Source organism: Carcharhinus amblyrhynchos, chromosome 10, assembly GCF_965287045.1.
Source record: "Carcharhinus amblyrhynchos chromosome 10, sCarAmb.v2.hapA, whole genome shotgun sequence".
Classification (NCBI taxonomy): domain Eukaryota; kingdom Metazoa; phylum Chordata; class Chondrichthyes; order Carcharhiniformes; family Carcharhinidae; genus Carcharhinus; species Carcharhinus amblyrhynchos.
In genome coordinates this window covers 50,743,746-50,769,096 of record NC_137333.1, presented here as the reverse complement: position 1 = coordinate 50,769,096, position 25,351 = coordinate 50,743,746, and the positions used below count along the sequence as shown (strand labels likewise).

The following is a 25,351-nucleotide window of genomic DNA, read 5'->3' as shown; positions in this document are numbered from 1 at the left end:
AAAGTGTGAGTGAGAGAAATCTGAATTCATATCAGGAAATGCTGAATACATACAGCAGACCATTTGGTTTCAGTTCCGATGAAGAACGTACTTGAACTTAACTTTGTCCTTTAGATGCTGACAGACCTGCTGTACATTTATGACATATTCTGTTAATCTTTCGATTGGAATATTCTTGCCTGAAACCAGGTTGCTTAAAATAAAGACACATTTAAATTAAAATGTAGGAAGCTCATGAATGTATGAGTTAGAAGCAAGAATAGGGCACTTGGCCCTTTAAGCCTGTTAAGCTATTCAGTAAGATCATGACTAATCTTACTGTACCCTCATGTCTACCCCCAAATAACTTTTCACCCACTGGTTTATCAGGAATCTATCTAATTTTACTTTGGAAACGTTTGATGGCTCTTCTCCTACTGAATTTTGAAGAAGTGAGTTTCAAACTCTAGCACCCTCAGAGAGAAAAATAATTCTCATCTCTGTCTTAAAAGGGCGATCCCTTATTTTTAAAACTACAATTCCTAGTTCCAGATTCTCCCACAACAGGAAACATCGACCCTGTCGATACCCTCAGGCTCTTATGGGTGGAATTCTCCCAACCTGCCCACCTATCAAGGGAATCATAGTGGGTGGGACAGGACAATGCAAAGGTCTGCTGATTCGGGCAGGATTTTCTGATCTTGGCGCAAATGCAGCTGGAAAATCCCACCCTCTATGTTTCAATTAAGTTCCATCTTACTTTTCTAAATTCCAAGCTTATAAGCTTTCAAAGGATACAAGGTTAGTGTGTCCAATTTTTCTGAATAAGACAACCCACCCATTCCTGGTTTTAGTTTAGTAATCTACTTTGAACTGCTTTGAATGCATTTACATCCTTCCTTGAATAAGGAGACAAATACTGTACACAGTACTCCAGATGTACTGTCACCAATGCTCTGTACAAATGAAACATAACCCCCCTACTTTTATATTCAATTCTCAATCCTAATAAACAATAACATTCTATTAGCGGCACAGTGGTTAGCATTGTTGCCTCGCAGCTTAGAGGCCTGGGTTCAATTCTGGCATTGGGTGACTGTCTGAGTGGAGTTCGCACATTCTCCCTGTGTCCATGTGGGTTTCCTCCCACAGTCTAAAGATGTGCAGGTTAGGTTGATTGCCCCTTAATGTCCCAGGTTAGGGAGATTAGCAAGGTAAATATGTGGGGTTACAGAGTTAGGGTCTGGGTTGGATGCTCTGTTGGAGAGTTGGTGCAGAATCAATGGGCTGAATGTCCTGCTTCTGGAGTAGAAAGATTTTATGATTCTACGATTATCTTTCTTAATTACCTATTATAGCTTCATACTAACCTTTTGTAATCCATGCACTGGGACTCCAAGGTCACTGAATCTCACAGCTCTGCAATCTCTCACCATTTGGATAATAAGCTTCTTTTTTATTCTTTCTGCCAAACGGACAATTTCACATTTTCCCACAATGTACTCCATTTGCCAGATCTTTGCCCAATCACTGAACTGATCTATAGTCCCTTGTAGTCTCCTTATATTCTCTTCACATCTTACTTTCCTACCTATCTTTTGTGTTGTCAGCAAATTTAGCAACTATACCTTCTGTCCCTCCATCCAAGTCATTTACATACATTGTAAAAAGTTGAGGCCCCAGCCCAGCACTGATCCCTGTGGCATACAATCATTGCATCCCACCAACTAGGAAAACATATTTTTGGCTACACTCTGTTTCCTGTGAGCTAGCCCATCCTCTATCCATGATAATGTGTAACCTCCTACACAATGAGCCTTCGCCGTAACTTTTGCTATGACACTTTATTGAATGCCTTCTGAAAAACTCAGTCCATCTACTGATTCTCCTTCATCCACAGCACATGTGACTCATTCAAAGAACTCAAATAAATTGTTTTCACATGATTGGCCTTTCACAAAATCATGTTGACTCTATCTGATTACATTGAATTTTTCTCAGTGTCCTGTTGTAACACCTTTACCAATAGCTTCCAACATTTTCCTGATGACAGATCTCAATAGCTTTTTAGAGAAAAAATAATGACATAAAATTCAAACATATTTTGCTCAGATACTAAACTGATTAGAAGATGGGAAATAAAGCATATCCACTGTTCAGAAGATCCTGTGGTGTGGTGCATTGTCATGCTGATCGGATGAGATCCCTTGTCTGTGCTGAAATAACTGATCAACCTGCGGCATTCATTAGTATATCTCTCAGCAGATTTGTGGCAGAGAAAGGGAAAAATTAGCCAGAAATCTCATTTGAGATTGGTAGGAGAGGGCAAGATCAAGCTTAGTCTCAATTCTGATCTCCCTACCAGCCAAAATTGAATAAGCTCCCAACATTTGCCAACCAGCTCTCAACTTAATTAATTTTGCTTATGTCTCCATAAAATGCCAAGGGACATTTTTCTGTGTCAAAGGTGCTAAATAAATGAAAGTTCATTTTGTTTTAGTGGGAACCAGGTTAGCAGGGAGCGTGGGTAGGAGAAAAAGACCCGTGGGATTGTAGTCCTAGCTCTAACCCACACTCACTTCAAGCGTACTCTTCTTGCTAGGGATGTAGAATAACACAATTTGCGATCCGATTGCTGGGGTCACTTAGACAAGATATTATTGTACTGCTAGCACCTGTGGGACTATAGGCCCCAAAATGACTTACTGCTTCAAGGAGAGATGGGTAGAAAAATGTTTTAAAAATTGAATAACCTCTCTCACAACATTGGCAATGACATATGATCCTTTCCCTACCTCTATCATGCTGTTTTTACAAATAAAATATGACATGTCAAAATCTCAATGAATGTTTGATACAGTGTTAAAATACACATCAGGTTCAAAAATTTGACAATAAATGTTTGATAATAAATGTCTCTGAATAACAACTAAATACATTATTAAATAATGTCTTGCTAATGATACAACAAGGCCTATGTTTTAGGTAAGGTCATAATTGTTAGCTTGGTAATAATTGCTGCTGACATTTTCTCTCATCATCATTGATTCACAAAATGTGGGAAATTTACAAAGGCAGGTAATTCAATCAATTAACTGCAATTTTCTTACCCTTGCTGTGAGTCATTGACACTACCATGAGCACTGTCAAGAAAATAGATCTGCCTGGTGGAGAGTAGGGCAGCAGGCAGCACCACTGTACAGCTCATACACAATTATAGCAACCAAAGAAAAGTCCAGCTGACAAAATGTTGGGTGCATATATCAATCTGTATGTTAATGTGTATGTTTTTTAAAGACCTTTCCATGTTGCAGAGAGTGTAATATGATCATAGAGAAGTAGGCCATTTGTCTCCTCAAGTACACGCCACCATTTAATAAGATCATGACTGATGTGATAATAACTTCAAATTTGCTTACCAGGAATCTACCCATCCCTGCCTTAAAAATAATATACATTCTGTTTCCACAACTTTTTCAGGAAGAGTGTTCCAAAGATTCACAACCCTCAGAGGATTTTCTTTTCCTCCCCTGTTTTAAATGGGCGACCCCCTATTTTTAAAACAGCGACTCTTAGAATGGGATATTTTAGCTCTTCCTGCCATGGGATCTTCTTGTCACACCGGGGGCCACCTCCACCCCAGCAGGTTCTCTGGCAGTGGGATGGGCAAGTCATGTAAAATGCTGTAGATATCAGTGGAATCGGAAGATCCCATATCTGCTAGTGGTAAGCATGCTGTGGGGGGAGTAGGGTGGAAAATCTCATCCTTAGTTCTAGCTTTACCTGCAAGAGGAAACATCGTCTCCACATCCACCATCAGGATCTTACATGTTGCCTTTGCGTTTTGCTCTTCCAAACTGCAGTAGATACAAGCCTAGCCTGTCCAACCTTTTCTCAACAGACAATACAACCATATTTTCTTGAGATGCACAGGGATCTGAGGGCCTTAGTGCATGAATTGCAGAAGGCTAGTATGCAGTTACAGCAAGTAATTAAGAAAGCAAACAGAATGTTAGCACTTATTGTGAGGGGAATTGAATACAAATGAAGGTATTATTCTGGTAAACCTTCTCTGAACAGCTTCCAACATTTACATCCTTCCTTAAATAAGATGGTCAATACTGTACACAATACTCCGCATGTGGTCTCACTAGCTGTATAACTGAAGCACACCCTCCCTTCATTTGTATTCAATTCCCCTCATTATAAATGCTAACATTCTATTAGTTTTCCTAATTACTTGCTGTATCTGCATACTAGCTTTTGCAATTCATGCACTAAGACACCCAGACCCCTCTGCATCTCATAAAGAGTAACTCAGTTCAGGGAATGTCCATTCCTCATTTTCAATAGATAGCCAAACTATAGAGGTAAAGCTTTGGCTTCAGCCATATCACCAAAATTGGTGTTATCACACTGCATCATGTCATATGACCTACTGGATATTTGGTTCTATTGATTTAAACAGGCAGCCAATGCAATAACTCAAGTTTAGTACAACGACTCAATGTACTCTCCTACCTCAGTTTTACAGTTTTACAGACTAGAAAGAGAAACCATTTGGCCCATCGTGATTTGCTGACCTTCTGAACAAATTATCCCTCAATTCCTATCCTGTATCCTTTTTCCTAAAGCTTTTCATTTTTAAAATTATTTCCTCACTTCAATTTTTAAATTATGGGGAATTCTGTTTTCACCAATGTTTCTGGTTAGGCATTCTAAACCAGTACAGTCCAATGTGTGAAAAAAAATCTTAAAATCTCTCTTAGTTGTTTCAAAAATGATCTTAAAATAACGCATCCTGGTTATTGATTCACTAACCAATGAAATGGACCTGAATTATACAAGGTCACGGATTCCCCGAGCCCCCAGTTAAAATGTTAGGACTGGGAGGACACTGAGGGAAACATTGGCCTGGTAAATTGGCCGTTAACATGCTGGAGGCTGGCCATAGAGAGGGATGGTGATCAGGGCTGGCCACGTTGGGGGAGGGGGAGGGAGGTGATGAGGGGGTGGGGTTGCGTAGGCCGCGAATTGAGGGGGAGAGGATCAGGAATAATAGTTAAAGGCTGAGATTAAAGACACCTGCTTTTCAAATAAAGCCACAAAATTCAACAGGATTCAAACAAATGCAAAAACTGTTCACTCTACAAAGGTAGAAAAGTAAAACAGTCTACAGAATGAGGTACATATGAATTTATAAACCGTGGGTTGGATGCACCACATTACAGAATAAATGGCAGATGTCCTTTGATTTCTCAAGAACCTACCCTGATGTTAGTCATCCAATCTCGCTGAAACAGTCTTTCTCACAAGGATTTCCAATCTTCACCATAGAAGATCCTGTCTTGGAATTCTCTCCAAGAGTCATTACCTCTCCCGTAGGGATACATTCCTTTACCCCATTGGCCCACAGTATAGAAACAGTGGAATCTCTGGCTGTGTCTCCATCATGTCTGTGACACTACTTGGCTGGTTCCCCTGAAGCTGACTCCTGACTGACCCTTCACTAACCCTGCAACTGATTTAATAACCCAACACCACATCTATAGGTCCCACCCTTGTTATTAGGAACCAATGTAATAGCATTAAAGATACATTATACCTTTCAATGTTATAATTTCCACAGGGGAACCCAGATCAATGGATTTCCCATCATCATTTCCTTTGGCAGAAAGAAATTTGCCTTTGCTCCTACAGCCTTTCTTTAAACTCTGAATAGAGCATCTGCCATGAAATTCTTTCTCTCAGAAACATGCTCAATTTTCAAATTGAAGGACAGAAGCATCAAACTCCATCAGAATAGCCAAAGATCCACTATGCAAAACCTTCCGCAAAACACTCGGGGATTATGATCAGTATAGAAGAATGTCTCCCCTGGATTATTTGAAAGGTAAACTTCAAATTGGCAGAGTTAACACAGGGCTGGCCACTTCTTACTGGAAGATTGAATATTTTTGTTGACACCATTCAGTGTCCTTGAGAAGTAACCGATGGCATGCTACATGTCCAAGTAACAATGTTCCCACTCCTGTGTCATTGGCATCAACAGCTACTTTGACAACAGCTTCTTTTGGCTGAGATCAAATGTAACTTTTGACTTCGCACCTGGTCTTGGCCAATGAGGTTATACTGAGGCTTCACCTGAAGCAATTTCTTAAAAGCCATCTGGACCTTTTGGCTAAGATAAAGCTCAGATCAAGCCCAGGAGGCCGTGTAATGTCTCATCCTGTCAACTTGGATCTTATTTGATCGAGCCCAAGTCACAAGGAATGGCTGTCTTGTCAACTTGGATTTGTTTTCAATTCAAATTTGATTGGGAATAATGTACCAAAGGTTCAAAAAAAAAAACAGCTGCTTTGAATGGCCAAAAGCAGATTGCTCATTAATATGGTCTTCACACTTTCAGAGGCAGTCTGGCAGGATTTGATCCAACTAAATCCCATGTTTTATTTTAGGTCAAAGCAGCAACTGCCACATTAAAATTTGGGACAAATTTCTTGGAGGCACGAGCCATTCCCAAGAATGATAGGATTTCAGTTTTTGTTTTAAGAATGGGGAAGTCTATAATGATTTTAGTTTAATCCGCTGAAGGCAACTAACTCTTCATCTTGCCCCACAACATGTCCTAAATAGCCTGGCCAAAGATTGTCATTGCCAAATTGATCTCCAGATTCACTCCTTGAAGTCTATGAAATGGGGCATATAGGTATTACAGATGTTCTGCACAGTTATTGCCATATATCCTCAACAATCCTGTTCCACAAGGCAGGACTCTGAGGACAAGTATGCTCTGCATTATTGAAGGGTCCTGGTTCAGAGACCTGGGCCAGAAATGCAAAGCTTCACCTTAGCACAAAACACAGAAGTGGAGTGGCAATCAATGATGATTGCCATTCCTTGGAAGCTTTAGCCCATGATTTATCTTAAACAAATCCATCTTGGCTTTCCGAAATTAATCCACAATTGTCCGACTTTATTGTGGATTATGAATTCTAAAAGCTTTCGCAAGATTAAAGCGACTGGCCTCTGAGTTTATCCTTGCACCTGTTTTCTTGAACAAGATGCCCAACATTTGTTATTTTCCAGTCTTCTGGAACCACTTCTATATCTAAGAAAGGTTAGAGAAATGTGACCAGTTTGTCTACAATTTCCACCATGAATTGCCTTGGCATTTTTGGATGCATCCGTTAAAATTCTAGTGACTTTATGTAGTCAGGTTTTCAAATACTTCTGTTTTATTAATTTTTAACCTTAATCTACACTAAATTAAGAATCAGTGTAACCGATCTCTGGATTAATAATCTATAATTAATTCTTAGCAGACAGCATTATTAATATATGTCATTATCCACACTGTATGTACCAATACAATATAGTTAACTGGTTAGACATAGTAACATAACTATTTGGGAGATAAATATTTCAGCTAGTCCAACATAGTTTTGGTAACACTGTATATTCATTAAAATACAATCTAATTTAAAACCCAGAACCAGGTATGTTAAAGTGTTTCACTTGCATTGCTAGAATGGGATTTTTATAAAGTTACATTTTTCTAAGAATGTTCAATTCCACTTATAAAGAGTTGATTACAAAACCATCATGCATGGATTCCAGACTGCTGCAATAAACATTTGTAGTGTTAGTTTACTAAACAAAGGAATCTTCTCGTAAAATGATTTCCTTATGACAGTTAAATAGCCAAGGATAGTTTTCATTCCACATACCTATCAGGTGGCTTAGTTAAACAGGGAGGTAGGTGACTTGACTTCCCACACAAAAGGCAATTATTTTGATCAGTGCAGTAACTTTGATTTACAGCTCAGTCAAACCTCTTTTCCAAAAGAAAGACCCGCGGAAGAAATCAGAGAACTTTATTGTCTGCCTGTTTCTCTTCTCTCCCTGGGTTGGCTTTTTGTTTTGGAATCACAACCCCAGGATTACATCCAGTTCTGACCCCATGGTTGTCCATTGTCACCTGACATGATTTTCAAAGGATTGGTCAATTAATTATCAAAATTGTTAAATGGATAGATGCCAGGTGGTGAAATATGACACATGACAATGATCTTTTCCTTGATAGTAGGTTTGTTCACAAGACGCAGCATTATATATCTCTACCTCCTAATGACTAACCCAGTCTCCCAGAAGACTCTGTTTAGATATGCTTTGCCTTTAATCAAACAATGCCAATCACCTATGTGTCTTTATCAACATAATGAACCAACCATTAACATATTCCCCTTTCTTTCTTTAAACAGCATCTTTATAACATACTTAAATAGCTAGAATGCAATCAGAGAAAACAATTAGTTTCCATATTTCTGAAGCATATTGTAAATACATCCATCTTTTAGGACTTGGAGTCAAAATCCTGCTTTTAAAATAGTTCGATAAGTTGTGACTTACATCAACCAATTTATGTTAGAAATCTCTTTTCTCTCTCATGCTTCCTTTATACTAGCAAGGTCAATATCTATCTTTTCTCATTGATAGGCCCATCTTGAGCCCACGCAGGCTGTCCAGAGGAATGGTGGTGGGGGTCAAGGTCAGGGGGATCACTGACTTCTGATTTTCACCGACCCTCACCAGCATTATAATCAGGTCCATGCCCATAACAAGTGTGAATCTGTTTTAAATACACCTCCTACATTAGCATATTATTAAAGGCCCTTTCGTTGTACATTGAATCTGAGGCATATTTTCAAACTTCACCAACATAATATTATGTTGTCATGGATTGCAACAGGTTCACCCATATGTGCACCTATCATGGGGACTTCCCCAGGGGCGTAAAGGTGAGTATAGCCCCCAGTGGAAAGGGACACAGCCAGGTAGTGGCCTGGTAATGCTTTGGCACTGTCCCTTGGCAGAGATTAATTGTTGAGTTAACATGCCCACGCCAACCTGGCTGTGCCAACCTGTGCCGGGGCAGTACAAGGGGTGGACCCCAGTGGAGCATCGGGGGGGAGGGGGTGAGTACAAGCATTGGCTGTTTGCGTGGTGGGTTGGGAGAAGGGGTGAAATATTTGAGAGGAGGGGTGTGTTGGCATTTATTGTGTGTGTATGGGGTCACTGGGGGAGGAGTAGGTGATGACACTGAATGCCGGTGGGCATTGTGACATGGTGAATGCTGGCTCTTATCACCGGGGGGGCAGGATGCATGCCAGTTCTGATGGTGGGGATTTGGGGGTGTAGGGCAGTGTGGGAGGGCCCCCCGAGACCTCTGTGATGGAATGTGGTTGTGTGGGAGATTATTTTTTGATATTTAAACATGGCGCCTCAAACTCAGTGCGACTGGGCTTTGCCGATGTGCTGTGGCCTTGCCCCTCTACATAATGGTGCGAAACACGCCCAGCTGTTTTTTTTGTGACAGGGTGCGATAAGATCAGAAAAGAAAACCTGACTGTTTCTCTGGAGAGAAAGACACCAGGAGCAATCTTACCAAAAAATTCTAAGTGCCAATCAAGTGTGAAAACAGGAGAGTTTCAGACTCTCCAATTCAAATCTTATGGCTCTTAGAAACAAAATGAGGCAAAATATGATTCTCACCAGTAGGAGGAGTGGCCAGAGTCTATTCATGCTGGGAAGATGGCTGCTGACTGCTAGAGGATGCTATCGCACATGTGCTGTGATCTCCCGCTGCACCATGTACAAGATTATATAGTGCACTAGGAGATTGTCACTGCCTCACTCTTCAGGACATCACACCCCCACCCCCGATCGTGGCCTTGCCCTGATTGTGGCCCCACCCCTAATTGTACCCCCACTCTGATTGCCATCCTGTTCATCCCACAACCCCCTGGTTATTTGCCTCCCCTGTTGAGCATCCCCTGGGCAATCAACACCCCTTCCCCTCTCCCCCCCCCCCGGATGTTTGCTACCCTGGCAATCCCCAGTTGCAAAGTGCACAGCCCCAACATGCTGCCTCACCTTCAGGCCCCATTGTTCCTCTTAAAACTGCCCCATCCCCTTAGTGGACAGTGCCAGGGTGCCAGGTTGACACTGCCAGGGTCGAAGGCTGGTACTTCTGGGTCAGCTTTTAGCTGAATACAATACTTGCAAAAAGACAGACCTAACCAAGAAATCCAACCCCTTGACAAATCATCTAATTGATAAACACATTTGTTTCATTTCCACAGCTTCCCTTCTCCATCACCCACTTCTTTAGAAAACCTCTTTCAAATTTTTACCCAGCAAAAATCCCAGCTTTTATTTCAATTGACTTATATTCCCAAGAATGTGCAGTTGAGAGCTAAGGAAATATTCCAGGGTCATTTTTCCTGCCATGGTGAAGTCCAAACTAACATCTTCACTACCAAGTCTCTCTTAGAAACCCTGGGTCACGAGACTTGCTTTAGCCTTTATATCCCACCAGAAAGTACTTCTTCCATACACTTCTACCTGCATGCTCAGGCCAATTGTCCCTTATCTGGCATTTCATAGTAAATACTCCTTACAAGTATCAAACTCTTTTTGCTTCACACCTCTTATCTGATCATTTGTTTGTAACCATCAAAACTTCGCAATTATGAGAAGTTCTACTTCGACTGGCATTCCTAGATTGTTCCAGGGGAACTTCCTGGGGACTTCCCCAGGGGCGTAAGGGTGAGTATAGCCCCCAGTGGAAAGGAACACAGCCAGGTAGTGGCCTGGTAATGCTTTGGCACTGTCCCTTGGCAGGGGAACAATCTTGCTCTCAGGGAATTACAGATTCTCCCTTCCCACATTTCCTTTCGGTTGATTGCGACATGACCTTCCCCTCCCTGATCAGAGGTTTTAGCATAAGTATGTGAGCTTCTCCAGCTCACTCCAGCTGCCTCTGTATCCCAAAGAGGAAGTCAGGGGCACTTGGGCACTCACAAGGAGGAAGATCTGCTGGTGCACACCCCAGGGCCATCCAGCCAGCTGGCCCGCCCATCCGAATCCCCTCTTCCTGTGAATGCCTCAGCTCCAGCTCCACAGGCCGAGGAGGATAGCACTACAGGACCCCATTAACAGACCAGGGCCCCCAAGTCCTGGCCTTCCAGAGGCCACCCATCAAGATCATCATAGACAACAGGGCATAGTGAACAGCTGGCAGCACCCGTGGATGTTTGGAATGCACTAAGACATAGTGGCAGAGTTAGAAAGGTTAAAAAGCTATGGTTGCACAGCATGGGCACTGTTGTTAAGCACTTGTATATATTGTTCACCTCTGTAATTAAACTCACATTAATTGCACCCTTTCTATAGCTCCTTATTCCGGTGAGCTGTATTTCTGTGGTCCCAACTTGAAGGCTCAATCCCTACCTAAGATAAGGGCAGGATGCTCAACCCAGGGCTTCTTCCATATGCTTTGTACAAGGTTATCAGTACATTGGTGGCATCCCTTCAAAGTGACTGGACACATCAGTCACGCCTGTCCCTCATAGGGAATGAGGATGTTTCGCACAATGAGCAGGGCAAGTGTCATGCATTCCAGTCATGTCAATGTTTCCTCTCTGCACCTTCTGAAGTGTTGCTGACCCTCCTATCCCATTCCATCTGCGTCAGCCTCTGGTGACACTGAATCTCAAGTGTCCAGCACACAAAGGATTCTGTGAGATCAGGCGAGGAGAAACTTTCCCTGATGTGTCGCCATGATATGACCTCCACCATTGACAGCAAGTGAGCTGCCATCAGCCAGACAGGAGTTAGACATTCACAGAAGCTTGGTGAGGGTCTATGCACTCTGCCCACTGCAAGTCTCCATCAGCCTCCTGCAATGTAGAGATTGTGGGCAACTGCTCGCTCCCCATGATAGGAGCTCTAACACAGACAGTGTGCGCTGCCAGCAGTCACATGGAGAGCAATAGGCTAAGTGAAGACAATGGGATGCCCTCACTGATCTCCTCATCAACCTCTATGAATCTAACAACAATAAGCATGTCCCGAGCTTGTTTGCCTCCTCTAGACATCGCCATTGCCTCCTGAACAACATCCTCTCCCTCGAGGACATTGTTAGCCTCACCCCTTTTGACATCTTCTATGTTTCCTCCATCTCTTTCTCAGACAATTCACCCACCTAATGTAGCGCTAGGTTTGCAAGGCCAGGTATGGCTCCTTATTCTGGTGAATTGTGTTTCTGTGTGGTCCTGATTTGAAAACTCAATCCCTGCATAAGATAAGGGCAGGTTGCTCAGTCCAGGGCTTCCTCCATGTGCTTTGTACAAGATTATCAGCACATTGGTATTGTCCCTTCACAACGACTGGACACATCCGCATGGCATCCTCTGCGGATTAGACTGCAGGGCTGCATCAGACAGGTCCAGGCACCAGAACCTCACCTTCAGCATCCCTATAGTCTACCCTATTAAAGTGCGAATTGCAGCATGAGCCTCATTGTATCTCATCTCAGCTGCACTCTGTGGCCTCCACACAGATATCACCGTCTCAATGATAACCTTGTCTCCTTGACCAGTGTCTTGACTCTAGGGGGTTAGACACCAGGGTGCTGGGGGGGTAGACACCAGGGTGCTGGGGGGGTAGACACCAGGGTGCCGGGGGGGGTAGACACCAGGGTGCCGGGGGGGGTAGACACCAGGGTGCCGGGGGGGGTAGACACCAGGGTGCCGGGGGGAGGACTGTCAAGTGTGAAAAGCATATTCTGAAGGATATCTTCAGCTGTTGAGCCACACTGTCCTTAGAACTGTCTCACATAGGAACAAGAAGGCTGGGGCAAGGACTACTTAGAACGGCTTCACTGAGGCATTTGAAGAAGATACAGGGCTACAGAGTGCAGAACAGGTTAGATCTCCTCTAACAAACAGCCAGCATTTGGCAGAGTAGGACAAAAGCCTCCTTCTGTTCTGTAAACCACTTCAGTTCTGCTATTCATATTAGAAGACTGAGTGTAATTATATGTCTGAGATTTTTAATGAGAGAGCTTACAGTATGCAAACCAGGAGGTTTATACAATCCACAATAATGGAGGTGTCTAATAAAGTCCAGTTGCTATTACAAAATCAACTGTTGTCAGACCTGGCTGCACACTGATTGTTCAAATGTAAATTATATGTAAAAGAAAATGATGGCGTATTCTTTGTTCTGTCGTCCATTGTTTCCACATATTGTTAGGTTCCTTGCATTTTGGTTGAAGAATATAATGCGCAATCACAAGGTTTCCTGGACTTTTGCTAAGGCTGCTATTAAATTGTTCACATGGAGGTGAATGAGAATAATTTGGTTTATTGGAGCCTATGATTTCTTTCCTCCTGAGGAGATGCCCGTCAATGCTCCATGATTCTAATTCTCTGAGATCAAAAACATACTCTGCTGGGAGCCGTTGTTCACATCAGGAAGCCGTGTAAAATAAAATTGCAGTGGAGAGCAGCAGGAAGGACAGCAGAGGCAGTTACAACAGAGGACAAAACTGGAATGGGCCACAAAGGTGACAGATACATGCAGCGAAGAGCTTTTCTGCGTAAATGATAATGAGCAACCTGAAGAAAGTAATTGCCACCCAGCAGGCTGAGGAGGATGGGTCATGTAGAGTAGCTGTGAAACCTTGTACCAGAGCTGACATCGGAGACCCATACACCATTGCTTATAAATTATTGGTGAATGTGTGCTCAAAAGAAGAATAAGGTCATATTCTGAGAATGACGTGTCCCATTTTCACCAAAGTTAATCACTGAGAAACTCAGCCACGTAAGCCCTTTTTCAAGCACAAAGCAGCCGACTAAAATCCCAAAATGGTAGGCATGAAACACATGCATAGTTCCACCTGCAAGTGCGCTGCCTGCCACATTGGGGTCTGCACAAACAAGGGGCATCTTTTATTCATGCGTACCAGATCTTAGTCCCTATACAATTAAGGAGCCATCTTCAACCGTACCCTCAATCCATCTCAAAGGTCACTGCCATGTTAGCAGTGAACTGAATTCTCAGCAGTCCTCTATACTGTGCACTGGCAGACAGTAGCATTGTTCTGTGGCAGTGAAGTCAGTATCAATATTTGGGACATTTGGGACGGTACTATTGTGCGTTTACTCTGAGGTGTACTCTTCCCCACCCACAAACAAAAAACTGGTGCTCCTAAAACTCTGAGCCATTAACAACAAGTGCTCTAACCATAAATGTAAAGAATATTTATCATGTCTGTACACTGAATAACAAGGGATTTATAGAAATTGCATCAGCAGTATAGTCTGACTCTGGACATGATGTGGAGATGCTGGCGTTGGACTGGGGTGGGCACGGCAAGAAGCTTCACAACACCAGGTTAAAGAGAAACAAGTTTATTTTATATCATGAGCTTTTGGAGAGCTGCTCCTCACAGCAATAAAGGAGCAATGACTCTGGACTGAATTTGAACCAACTGAATCTGGGCTTGTGTTATGGGAGCACCTCAAAAAAATATAGCTTTAGCTTCACAATAGCTTCTCTGCAACAGCAATTGCAAACTTTGCAGATTATTGTTGAATCACTTCGGAATGTTTTAAAATGTTTAAAAGCCAACATTCTTGTCAAGTTTTTAGGCTAATGTTAAAAATGCATCCAAGAATTACAAGCTGTTGAGTGAAGCTTTGTACATAGATGTGGAACTATCTGGCCATGAAAATGATAAAGATAGCAATTGTTACGGGCAGGATTCTCATTGACAAATCAGTTCAGGTAGGAAGGGGCTTCAAAACTGTGTTTGCAATGTATCAATAACATGGGATGATCAGTCTGAAATCTATTATGTCCACTGCTCCTAATAATGAGCTGCAAACATACAAAGCTGGTAAATTAAACTAATGCCAGAAATTCTCATTTGAACTCGAAATGCATTACCTATAATTAACAGGGATTATATAACACAGTACATTATAATAATGACTCAGACCAAAATGTTCATTAAATAACATCATGCAGTCAAGTGAGTATAAGCCATTTAATTTTCTGGTAGATACCGCAGACACATCCTGCCTCAGTTCAAAATAATTTTCAGTATAATTGCAATATAGCCCTGCTGAACACTTTCACGATCCTCTAACAAACCAAGCCCACCAGTGGGACATAACCACCATCAATATAAAGCTAAAGCTTGCAGTTTTAAAATCAATCCAGGCTGTCCAATAAATTGCTTTTATCTGGTATTTCTAAGCACAAAAGTTGGCTATCTCAACTGTTTTACTAATTTTAAATATTTTTCTTGTAGCTGGAGAGCTGTGAGGATATGCTTGATAAAGGGCAGACAACTAAATTGGATAGCCACACCAGCCCCTCCAGAGGAATCATGATGTGTGATTAACTCTTGACTGTTGAAGCAGTACAATTATCATGCCAGCTTTACACTGCCTGCTTCTCTGTATTATGTCTGTATCCTGCTGGTACCACCATTCCGTTCAATGGCTGGGCACGTCAGCAGGGAGCCAATATTGTAGTAACTAGCACTACTTAAAATTATGCTCTACTGCTTAAAGTTAGCCTGCACTTCTTAAAAAGAAAGTGCATTGTGACTGGAGCGTGCATTGGGAAGATACATGCTCATTCTGCCTGCCTATCTAACAGCCATGTGAGAATGAGTTGCTGTTCCCTCTCATTAAATATGGAGTCTTGGTGACCTTCTTTACACAAGAATGAACAACAAACTGAGAAACATTGTGAATATTTCCAGCTTCAGCCTAGGTGAAGCTATATGTATACATGTTCATGGCAACTATCACCTTGACTGTCTCTGGCAATACGATCACTGTAGCAAGTGGTTTCAGTGAGGACACCCTTTCTGAAAGGTAAACATCATGCACACTGCTCCTCACTGATTCAGGGAGAAGAACTGCTCCCTGAATATGTACGGCTGAAATGGCTTCCGGCTCAGTGCCCTTCTCCTGCTCTGACTCCTCCCTCTTCAAGCAGTTTGCACTGCTCTGGATGGCCTCTTATAACTCTCCAAGTCATGGTGTATTCTAATGGAATACAATGGGATGCAAGCCTACTGCAAGGTGGAAGTAGTAAAGTCACCAACAATTCCTTCAGCACTTCCACATAATTCCCTGTAGGCATTTGCAACTTGAAATAACTATAGAAATAAAGTATTCCTAAATTTAGTGTGGCTCTCACTGGCTGGGCCAGCATTTATTGCCCCATCACTGAGGGCAGTCAACCACATTGCTGTGGGTCTGGAGTCATGTGTAGGCTAAGCCAGGTAAGAATGGCAGATTTCCTTCCCTAAAGGACATTAGTGAAACAGATGGGTTTTTCAACAATCCACAATGGTTTCTTGGTTATCATTGGACATTTAATTCCAGATTTTTACTGAATTCAAATTTCACCTTCTGCTGTGATGCCAGGTCCCTAAAGCAGTTCCCTGTGGTCTGTGGGATTACCAGTCCAATGACAATACCACAACGCCACTGCCTCCCTGGTGATACAGGGCAGTGCATCCTGCCTGCTTCTGAACATGAGTTTAACTGTGTAAGGTTAGCGGGAGGTGTTGGTTGGAGTATTGGGCTTGAAAGAGATACCTCTTGCACAAATCAGCTCTACTCATTGTTTGATGTCATGTTCTGCCTGCTCTGCCTACTTCTGCACATATGGTAAGGCCTTTATCAACATGGTGCCCAACATGGCATAAAGCTGGCATGATGCCTGTATTGTAATCAAGAGTTAATAGCACAATATGGTGTCACCCACAGGCGTGTACATGCACTACAAACACCATTTTGGAGCTCTAAGGACACTTGTAATTCCTAAATAGGTACCAAAGTACTCAAACGCCTGCCACCTTCCTTAATTCAAGATTGTTGGTAGTGGATAGCATGGGCACGGAATTGAGATCATTAACAATGGATGATTGGCTGCTACAGTCACCTTTGTGGATCACAAAGTCCTCTAGTGTGTGCACACACATTCCTGAAGGCATTTGGTAAAAGGCAACTACAAGGAATCCTTTACCCACCTCTGAAGCAGGTATTAACTATTTGTATATGCAAACAGGGGTCTAGCATCTTCTTCTGGTCCCTGTTGCAACTTAGGTTTGTCCTGAGGCAACCAGTGCCAGTGCTGATTGCCTCCAGGAACGCCATCTCTAAACAGCAAATGGAAAAAGGTAAGTATTTACCAAAATCACTGCTTCCCTGATTTGGAGATCTCTGATCTCACTCTTACATCTGGCCTCCAGGCCACATACCCAATCAAGACACTCTTAAACCCCCAACACTGCTCCTGAGGCCTGCACTGGGTCTATCAGACCTCATTGATCCCTGCTCACGTTGCCCCTCAAGATCTCCACAAAGAAACTCAGTCACTTACTGGAGACAGAAACAGCTCCTACCAGAACATCCTACAGAAACAGGAACAGCTCCCACCAGAACACCTGCTACATTACAATGAAAACTGACACCCAAAATCTGGGAACCCTCAGCCTTCCCCGCTTGAAAGTGGGTAAGACCCCCAAAAATAGATAATGTCACATTTCTAGGTCCCTTAATCTCTGTTGCTTTTCTCCAGGTACCAACTGAAATATTAAACAAATATTTCTTATGATTTCATGTGAGAATTTAAGTGAGTATGGCATCTTGAAATAAAATTAAATATCTGTACACCTTGCAGTGGTTTTTTTGCTCTATTGCTAAACATTTTACTTGAATGATACAGCTGGACAATGAGGAAAATATATTTCAGCAATCAACAAAATCTGAAAGATGAATCAACATGATTTTATAAAAAAAAGTCATCATTGGGAAAGGAGCCATTTTGCTGTGTGCTAGGTATGACCCTGTGCGTTGGATTAATGTGAATAGACTTGACGTCAACAGCAGTCATTTTCACCTCATGAGATATCTATATACTTCTATTATTGATAATATGGGAGGACCCCTTTGTCATGTGCCCTCTTTTCCCACTGATCCTATCAAGTTGTAGCTCCTCTGTCACTTGCCTCATGAATCAATTAGACAAAAATGGAATCTAGGGCAGAATCAGGTGCCCTCTCCCATGATTGCTTGTGGTCTTCAGGGGCAGCAGTGGAGGGGAGGATCCTTCATTCAAAAGCACCTAGTGCCTGATTGAGAGACTTGGCATCTGAAAGGGTAGAGGACACTGAAAGGATTCTTGTCATCACACCTGGGGTGCCTTCTCGATCTGAGGCCTTGAGTTGGTGTAGTGCCGGCAGCAACCACTGCCTCCCTAGTGGCACTGCTGAGCACAGAAGAGGCTCTGATTGGCCATCATCTCTTGGCAGGTGTGGTTAAGGAGGCCTTGATCCCAAAGGAAGGCCTGTTTCTGGCTTTAGGTGCTTGAGTGGTGTAGGGTCAAAGGAACTTACTTTGAAAGAGATAGTGCTGGGGCCTTGTCTACTCTCCAGCTAGTAGCTGAGACTCACTTTGACACACAGAATCCCTACACTGCAGAAGGAGGCCATTCAGCCCATCAAGCTGATATTTTTCAGGACTGAAAGTAAATTGTCACCAACTTGAGGAATCAAAAATCACAACACCCCAAAATTATCCCAACACACATATTTTCATCCAAAAAGAATCAAAAAGAAAAAAAGCACAAAAGTACAATGTAGTAATATTTATAAGGAAAGGGAAAAGGCCAAAGCCTATTTCCTTTTCAGACCTTCCGTACCAATGACACTTTGTTTTCTCACTTAAAAACAATTTTTCATAGCAGGAGCTTCCAGAACCAGCATCATTCCTTGGCAGAAAAGCCCAAGATTTAAATTTCAGGATTACAGTGGAACTAGGCCATGATGTGCTTGGTAGACTGCCAGAGAGACCATACGCTTAAGCAACACGTGCTGGCTTTGTTTGCAATCATTTTTCAATGAATCAATAAGCAAAATAAAAAAATTGTGGAAAATTTAATCCCAAATAAATCAGCAAGAAAATGTAGCAAAAGGAGTATAGGAAATTGAGTTTTTACAATGTATTTCAGGACTGTTTTGTGACCCAATATACTTAATGCCCAAAAAGAGGGTGAATTGCTGGATCAAGTGATGAGGAATGAACCAAATCATACAAGAGGCATAAGAGCAGGAAAATATCTACACTGTAAGAATCTCAACATAATAAGGAATGAAATAGTGAAAAGGATGCAAGTAAATCAAAGACCAAAGTAATAAAGAGGAGGAAAAAAGTTGATTTTAAAGGGATGAAATTGAAATGAGGGGAAATAAACTGGCCACCAAAGAAATAGAAGACATTTAAAACAATGATCGACAGAGTTGCAGGAGCAATGTATCCCATTAAACAGCAAGCACAATCTAGCCAACAATGGCATCCCACAGATGAATAAAGAAATAAGAGTAAAATTGAAATTGAAGAAAAAGACACACACCAAGTCAACAAGAGAGAGGATGACAAAAGCAATGTGCTCACAAAACAATTAGGAAAGAGGAGAATCTGCAGAATTAACTTATCAAGGAATATACGCAGAAACAGAATTCTAAAGAAGACACATATAACAGAAGTAAAGTCAGGGTAGGGGCAGGACCAAGAAGAGGGGCGTACACATAATAAACATACAGTTAACCACCATGAAATGGAAGGAACATTGATTACTTTACCTCAGTGTTTACCTGGGAGATTAACATGATGCACACAAAATTATAAGTTGAGATCAAAATATATGTATATTTAAGATTTAAATAAGGTGATAATTGTTCATTTCGATTTCTAGATATTTCTTTATTGCAACCAAATTTATCACAAATTGAATTTCAGGTTTGGCTGGTATGAATTGATGCTTATTTAAAGCATTTTGGTTAGGGATATATATATAAAATTCATTAGAAAAGGGCGTAACAAAGAACTGGTAAACAGCTAGTGTGATTCCTATGATCAAAAAATGGAAGTAGAACAAGTCCAGGAATCAATAAACCAATTGATGATCAGAAATGTAGAATGCTTATTTAAAATTGCAAGAAAGAAATATCTAGAAGTTCAAAATGGAATAAAGAATATCAGCATGAGTTTAAAAATGGAAGCTCAGCTTTGAGCAACCTTGCTGAATTCTTTGAACAGGAGGCAGAGTTGGGAGACAAGCCTAATGCAGAGAACATAAGCTTGAATGTCATATTCAGGACTTCACCACAAGTTGGTTTGGGGAGAAGTGGATGTGAAACCCACTCCCACCTGAGCTTGCACCGTTAACGCAATATTACACTGGGTGGCCAATGAAGGCCACTTAGTATGTAAGACGTGTTCTGGATGGATCTCTAAGTGGACGAGGAGGGGTTGCATCAGGAACCAAGTCCCCAGAGAGGGTTTAAAAGGAGAGGAGGCAGCTCCCTTTAGATTGCCAAGCATTATGAGGGAGGCTGAGAGTGCTGTGTGTATCACAACTATGCAGAAGAATGCTATTAGCACCAGAAGGCCTTGAAGGATGGGCGGGCAGGTTGTGTAGGCTAGGATGAGTGCTCATCTGTCCTGGTGCAGGTGGTCAGAGCCATGCACAATATCCTGATGCCCAAGATGGGTAGCCAAGGCCGCTGTGGTAGTGTAGCACCTTTAAGGATTCCTTCCCTAAGGGCCACGTGGTCAGGCTAAACCGTATCGAATGCCAAAGTGGGAAGCAGAGCCAATCAAGCGCGGGGTTGCATATCCTGGGCAGGTGGAGGATCCGCATTTGGAGTCAGGAAGGTGTAATGACCAGTCACAAAGTTATTCTGTCTGACTCTGTTGTGAACATAGTTATTTCTGTATTGGCAATAAAGCTTCTTGTTCTTTAGCCTCAGTGAGGCACTGCTGGAGGCCTGGGCCGTGCTGAATTGAAGGCAGATGAACGAGTCCCTGGAGATATCCATCAGGTGGCAGATGCTTTATGTCCAGCTGGATGCATGGGTTTTCCAGCAGAGAACCATGAGGGCCTGCCTGCTCTGGCTTCCATCATGTAGGAATCCATGGGACATGGATGGCACGGTGGCACAGTGGTTAGCACTGCTGCCTCACAGCACCAGGGACCCGGGTTCAATTCCAGCCTTGGGTCACTGTCTGTGTGGAGTTTGCACATTCTTCTGCATCTGCGTGGGTTTCCTCCCACATTCCAAAGATGTGCAGGTTAGATTGATTCGCCATGCTAAATTGACCCTAGTGTCAGGGGCACCAGTAGGGTAAATATGTGGGGTTACAGGAATAGGGTCTGGGTGGGATTGTGGTTGGTGCAGATTTGAGGGGCCAAATGGCCTCCTTCTGCACTGTAGGGATTAGCACTGCGTTGACCCTGAGCACCAAGCACACATCCTTCTCCATTGAGAGAATAGCGACTCTTATGTATAGGCTGCTTGAGAGACACCCTTAAGGGTTCCAGCTGTTGAGTTCGGACCTGCAAGCCAGCACATCAACTGTGATCTCTGGCAGTCACAGCCAGTGTGAGAGATGGAAGGGATACCTTGTCTGTTTGCTTGGTGCCCGTGAATCGATGATGAGCTAGGAAGTGCAGACACACATAACACGGGAGGATGAACTGTCTGCCTTCTCCCTGGACTCCTCTCAGTGTGTTCCAAATGCTGGCAGCAGCTCCTCCGCCACTCTGCCAGTGGCCATTTGATGATAACTGAGGAGAGTCGAGCTGTGGGGTTGGAAGTACTTTTCCAGCTGGAGCCAACTCAGGCATCGATAGCCAGTGGACAGCCACCAAGTTCAATGCAGCTAAAACAACAAAACAACAGCAAAGTCAACAGGCTGCCTCCAATGCCATTGCCAGTGAGTATGGAGAGTGGTGGGAGGGAGGAGGTGCGTTGCACAAGATGCAGCTCATGCAGGTATAAATTTACAGCACCTTAAGCACAACAGGAGCACATCACCGTGTTAGGTCCAGCACATTTGCGTCCATTCCTTTGTAAGTCACATAAACATTTTCCTCATTTCAAAGGGCTGATTTGGCTGTGTGCTTTGTACATTGGCCAGATATGGCACAGCCTCACAGTCTGAGGACTTTGTGTGGTGCAACATTTCTGGTATGGCTGTAAAGGAAAGTTCTATTGCAACTGAGATATTGCCACTGGACTGTGTTGGCCTCCATGCCTTGGATGCCTAGATGAAGAATCGCTGAATCAATGCATCTCTTGCATCCCTGCCCCCCTGAATGTTAATATTGTCCATCTCAAAGTCCTCAGCCTTTTCAATCTCAGGCTCATCCTCAGACCCATCACTGAGGTCGTCCTTTTTGTCCCGCTGTCCTATCTTGTTCTCCTCAGCCTTCACTGGGGCCCCCTTGTCATTTCCTTTACCCAACTATGCAAGGAATCCCATCTGCAGAGTGCACTTTCCCGCTGGATCAGATGCAGAGGATCAGTGCCTTACAGGTGATAGAACATTGTTCTTCAAACCTAAAGAAAACCTTCCAGGGGTGTCTTGAAATGCTGAAAGTCACATTCAAAATTCGAAACTCAAGCAAAACTGTATATTCACACTGCTATGAATATTACCATAGAGAAAGTGCTCCACCCTGTAAAGTCTCTTCCAGTTCTAACATATGATTCAATAAACTCTCAATCTTCTAAACCCCAAAGGATACAGGCTCAGCCTGTCCAACCTTTCCTCATAAGATAACTCCCCATCCCAGTTAGCAGTCAAGTGAACTTTCTCTGAATTGCTTCTAACACATTTATATCCTTTCTTAAATATGGAAAACAAACTATATACAATACTCCAGATGTGGTCTGTGTAAAACCCTGTTTACGAAAAACATTCATACTTCTATATTCTATTCCCCTTGCAATAAACAACAACATTTCATTTGTCTTCCCAATCGCTTGCTGTACCTGCATACTAAATTTTCCTGATTCACGTACCAGGACACCCAGATCCCTCTGTACTTCAGAGTTCACAGTTTCTCTCCATTTACTGAATAGGTTCATTCCAGCAAGAGTGAAAAGGTAGGGTAACAAAAAAACAAGGTTCACTAGATGATGAAGGAGATAGGTAATATAGAACATAGAACATAGAACATTACAGCGCAGAACAGGCCCTTCGGCCCACGATGTTGCGCCGACCAGCTTTTAAAAAAAAACACTAACCCACTAATCTAAACCAATCCCATTTCGTCCATAAACCTATCCACAGATCTCTTAAACGCCCCCAAACTAGGTGCATTTACAACTGCAGCTGGCAGGGCATTCCAGTCCCTCACCACCCTCTGGGTAAAGAACCTACCCCTGACATCAGTCCTATAACTACCCCCCCCTTAATTTAAAGCCGTGCCCCCTCGTGCTAGCTTTCTCCATCCTAGGAAAAAGGCTATCACTATCCACCCTGTCTAAACCTCTAATCATCTTATATGTTTCAATAAGGTCCCCTCTTAGCCGCCTTCTTTCCAGCGAAAACAACCCCAAATCTCTCAGTCTCTCCTCATAGGATCTCCCCTCCATACCAGGCAACATCCTGGTAAACCTCCTCTGCACCCTCTCCAAAGCCTCTACATCCTTCCTGTAATGTGGGGACCAGAACTGCACACAATACTCCAAGTGCGGCCGCACCAGAGTTGTGTACAGTTGCATCATGACGCTGCGACTCCTAAATTCAATCCCCCTACCAATAAACGCCAAGACACCGTATGCCTTCTTAACAACCTTATCTACTTGATTCCCAACTTTCAGGGATCTATGTACACATACACCTAGATCCCTCTGCTCCTCCACACTATTCAAAGTCCTCCCGTTAGCCCTATACTCAACACATCTGTTATTCCTACCGAAATGAATTACCTCACACTTCTCCGCATTAAACTCCATCCGCCACCTCGCGGCCCAACTCTGCAACCTTTCTAAGTCACCCTGCAAACTATGACACCCTTCCTCACAATCTACCACACCTCCGACTTTGGTGTCATCAGCAAACTTACTAATCCACCCAACTATACCCTCATCCAGATCATTTATAAAAATTACAAACAGCAGTGGCCCCAAAACAGATCCCTGAGGCACACCACTCGTAACCGAACTCCATGACGAATATTTACCATCAACCACCACCCTCTGTCTCCTATCTGCTAGCCAATTCCTGATCCAATTACCTAGATCACCCCCAATCCCATACATCTGCATTTTCTGCAGAAGCCTACCATGGTGAACCTTATCAAACGCCTTACTAAAATCCATATACACCACGTCAACTGCCTTACCCCTATCCACCTCTTTGGTCACTTTCTCAAAGAACTCGATAAAGTTAGTAAGGCACGACCTACCCGCTACAAAACCATGCTGACTGTCTCTAATCAATTCATTACTCTCCAAATAACTATAAATCCTGTCTCTAATAATCCTTTCCAAAACCTTACCCACCACAGAAGTAAGACTCACAGGTCTATAATTCCCAGGGAAGTCTCTGCTCCCCTTCTTAAACAATGGGACAACATTTGCTGTCCTCCAATCTTCCGGTACTATACCAGAGACCAACGACGACCTGAAGATCAGAGCCAGAGGCTCCGCAATCACCTCTCTTGCCTCCCAGAGAATCCTAGGGTAAATCCCATCCGGACCAGGGGACTTATCTATTTTCAAACCCTCTAGAATATCCAGCACATCCCCCGTATCAACTGCAATACTATCTATTTTACACCCCTGCACCCCAGTGTCCTCCTCAGCTACATTCATGTCCCCTTGCGTGAACACCAAAGAGAAATATTGGTTCAACGCCTCTCCAATCTCCTCCGGTTCCACACACAACTTCCCTCTACTGTCTGTAACTGGCCCTAATCTTGCCCTAACCAACCTTCTGTTCTTGACATACCTGTAAAACGCCTTAGGGTTCTCCTTAATCCTATCAGCCAAAGTCATCTCATGTCCTCTTTTAGCCCTTCTTAACTCCCTCTTCAACTCCCTCCTAGCCAATCTAAAACTTTCTAATGCACTACCTGAGCCCTCAAGCCTCATCCGAACATAAGCCTCCTTTTTCTCCCTAACCAACGAATCAACTTTTTTAGTGCACCACGGTTCCCTGGGCCTACCGAATCCTCCTTGCCTGACAGGGACATACCTATCACAGACCCGCAGTAGCTGCTCCTTGAAAAATCTCCACATCTTGGACGTTCCCAGTCCCTGTAATCTCCTAGTCCAACCAATGCTTCCTAATTCTCTCCTAATAGCCTCATAATTACCCTTCCCCCAGCTGAAACTACTGACCCGAGGTTCATGCCTATCCCTTTCCATCACTAAGGTGAACGTAATCGAATTGTGGTCACTATCCCCAAAATGCACACCAACTTCCAAGTCTAGCACCTGGTCTGGCTCATTACCCAGCACCAAATCCAATATAGCCTCACCTCTAGTCGGCCTATCTACATACTGAGTCAAAAAACCTTCCTGCACACTTTGAACAAAAACTGACCCCTCTAACGAGCTAGAGCTATAGCAATTCCAATCAACATGAGTAAAGTTAAAGTCCCCCATAACAATTACCCTATTACTTTCACTCCT

General features: G+C 43.0%; 1 protein-coding gene across 2 annotated transcripts in view; it reads right to left on the bottom strand.

The window, feature by feature from the left end:
* The window catches only part of grm5b (glutamate receptor, metabotropic 5b), a 510,019-nt gene that overhangs the window by 161,938 nt on the left and 322,730 nt on the right, over positions 1–25,351 (bottom strand). The window lies entirely within an intron of this gene.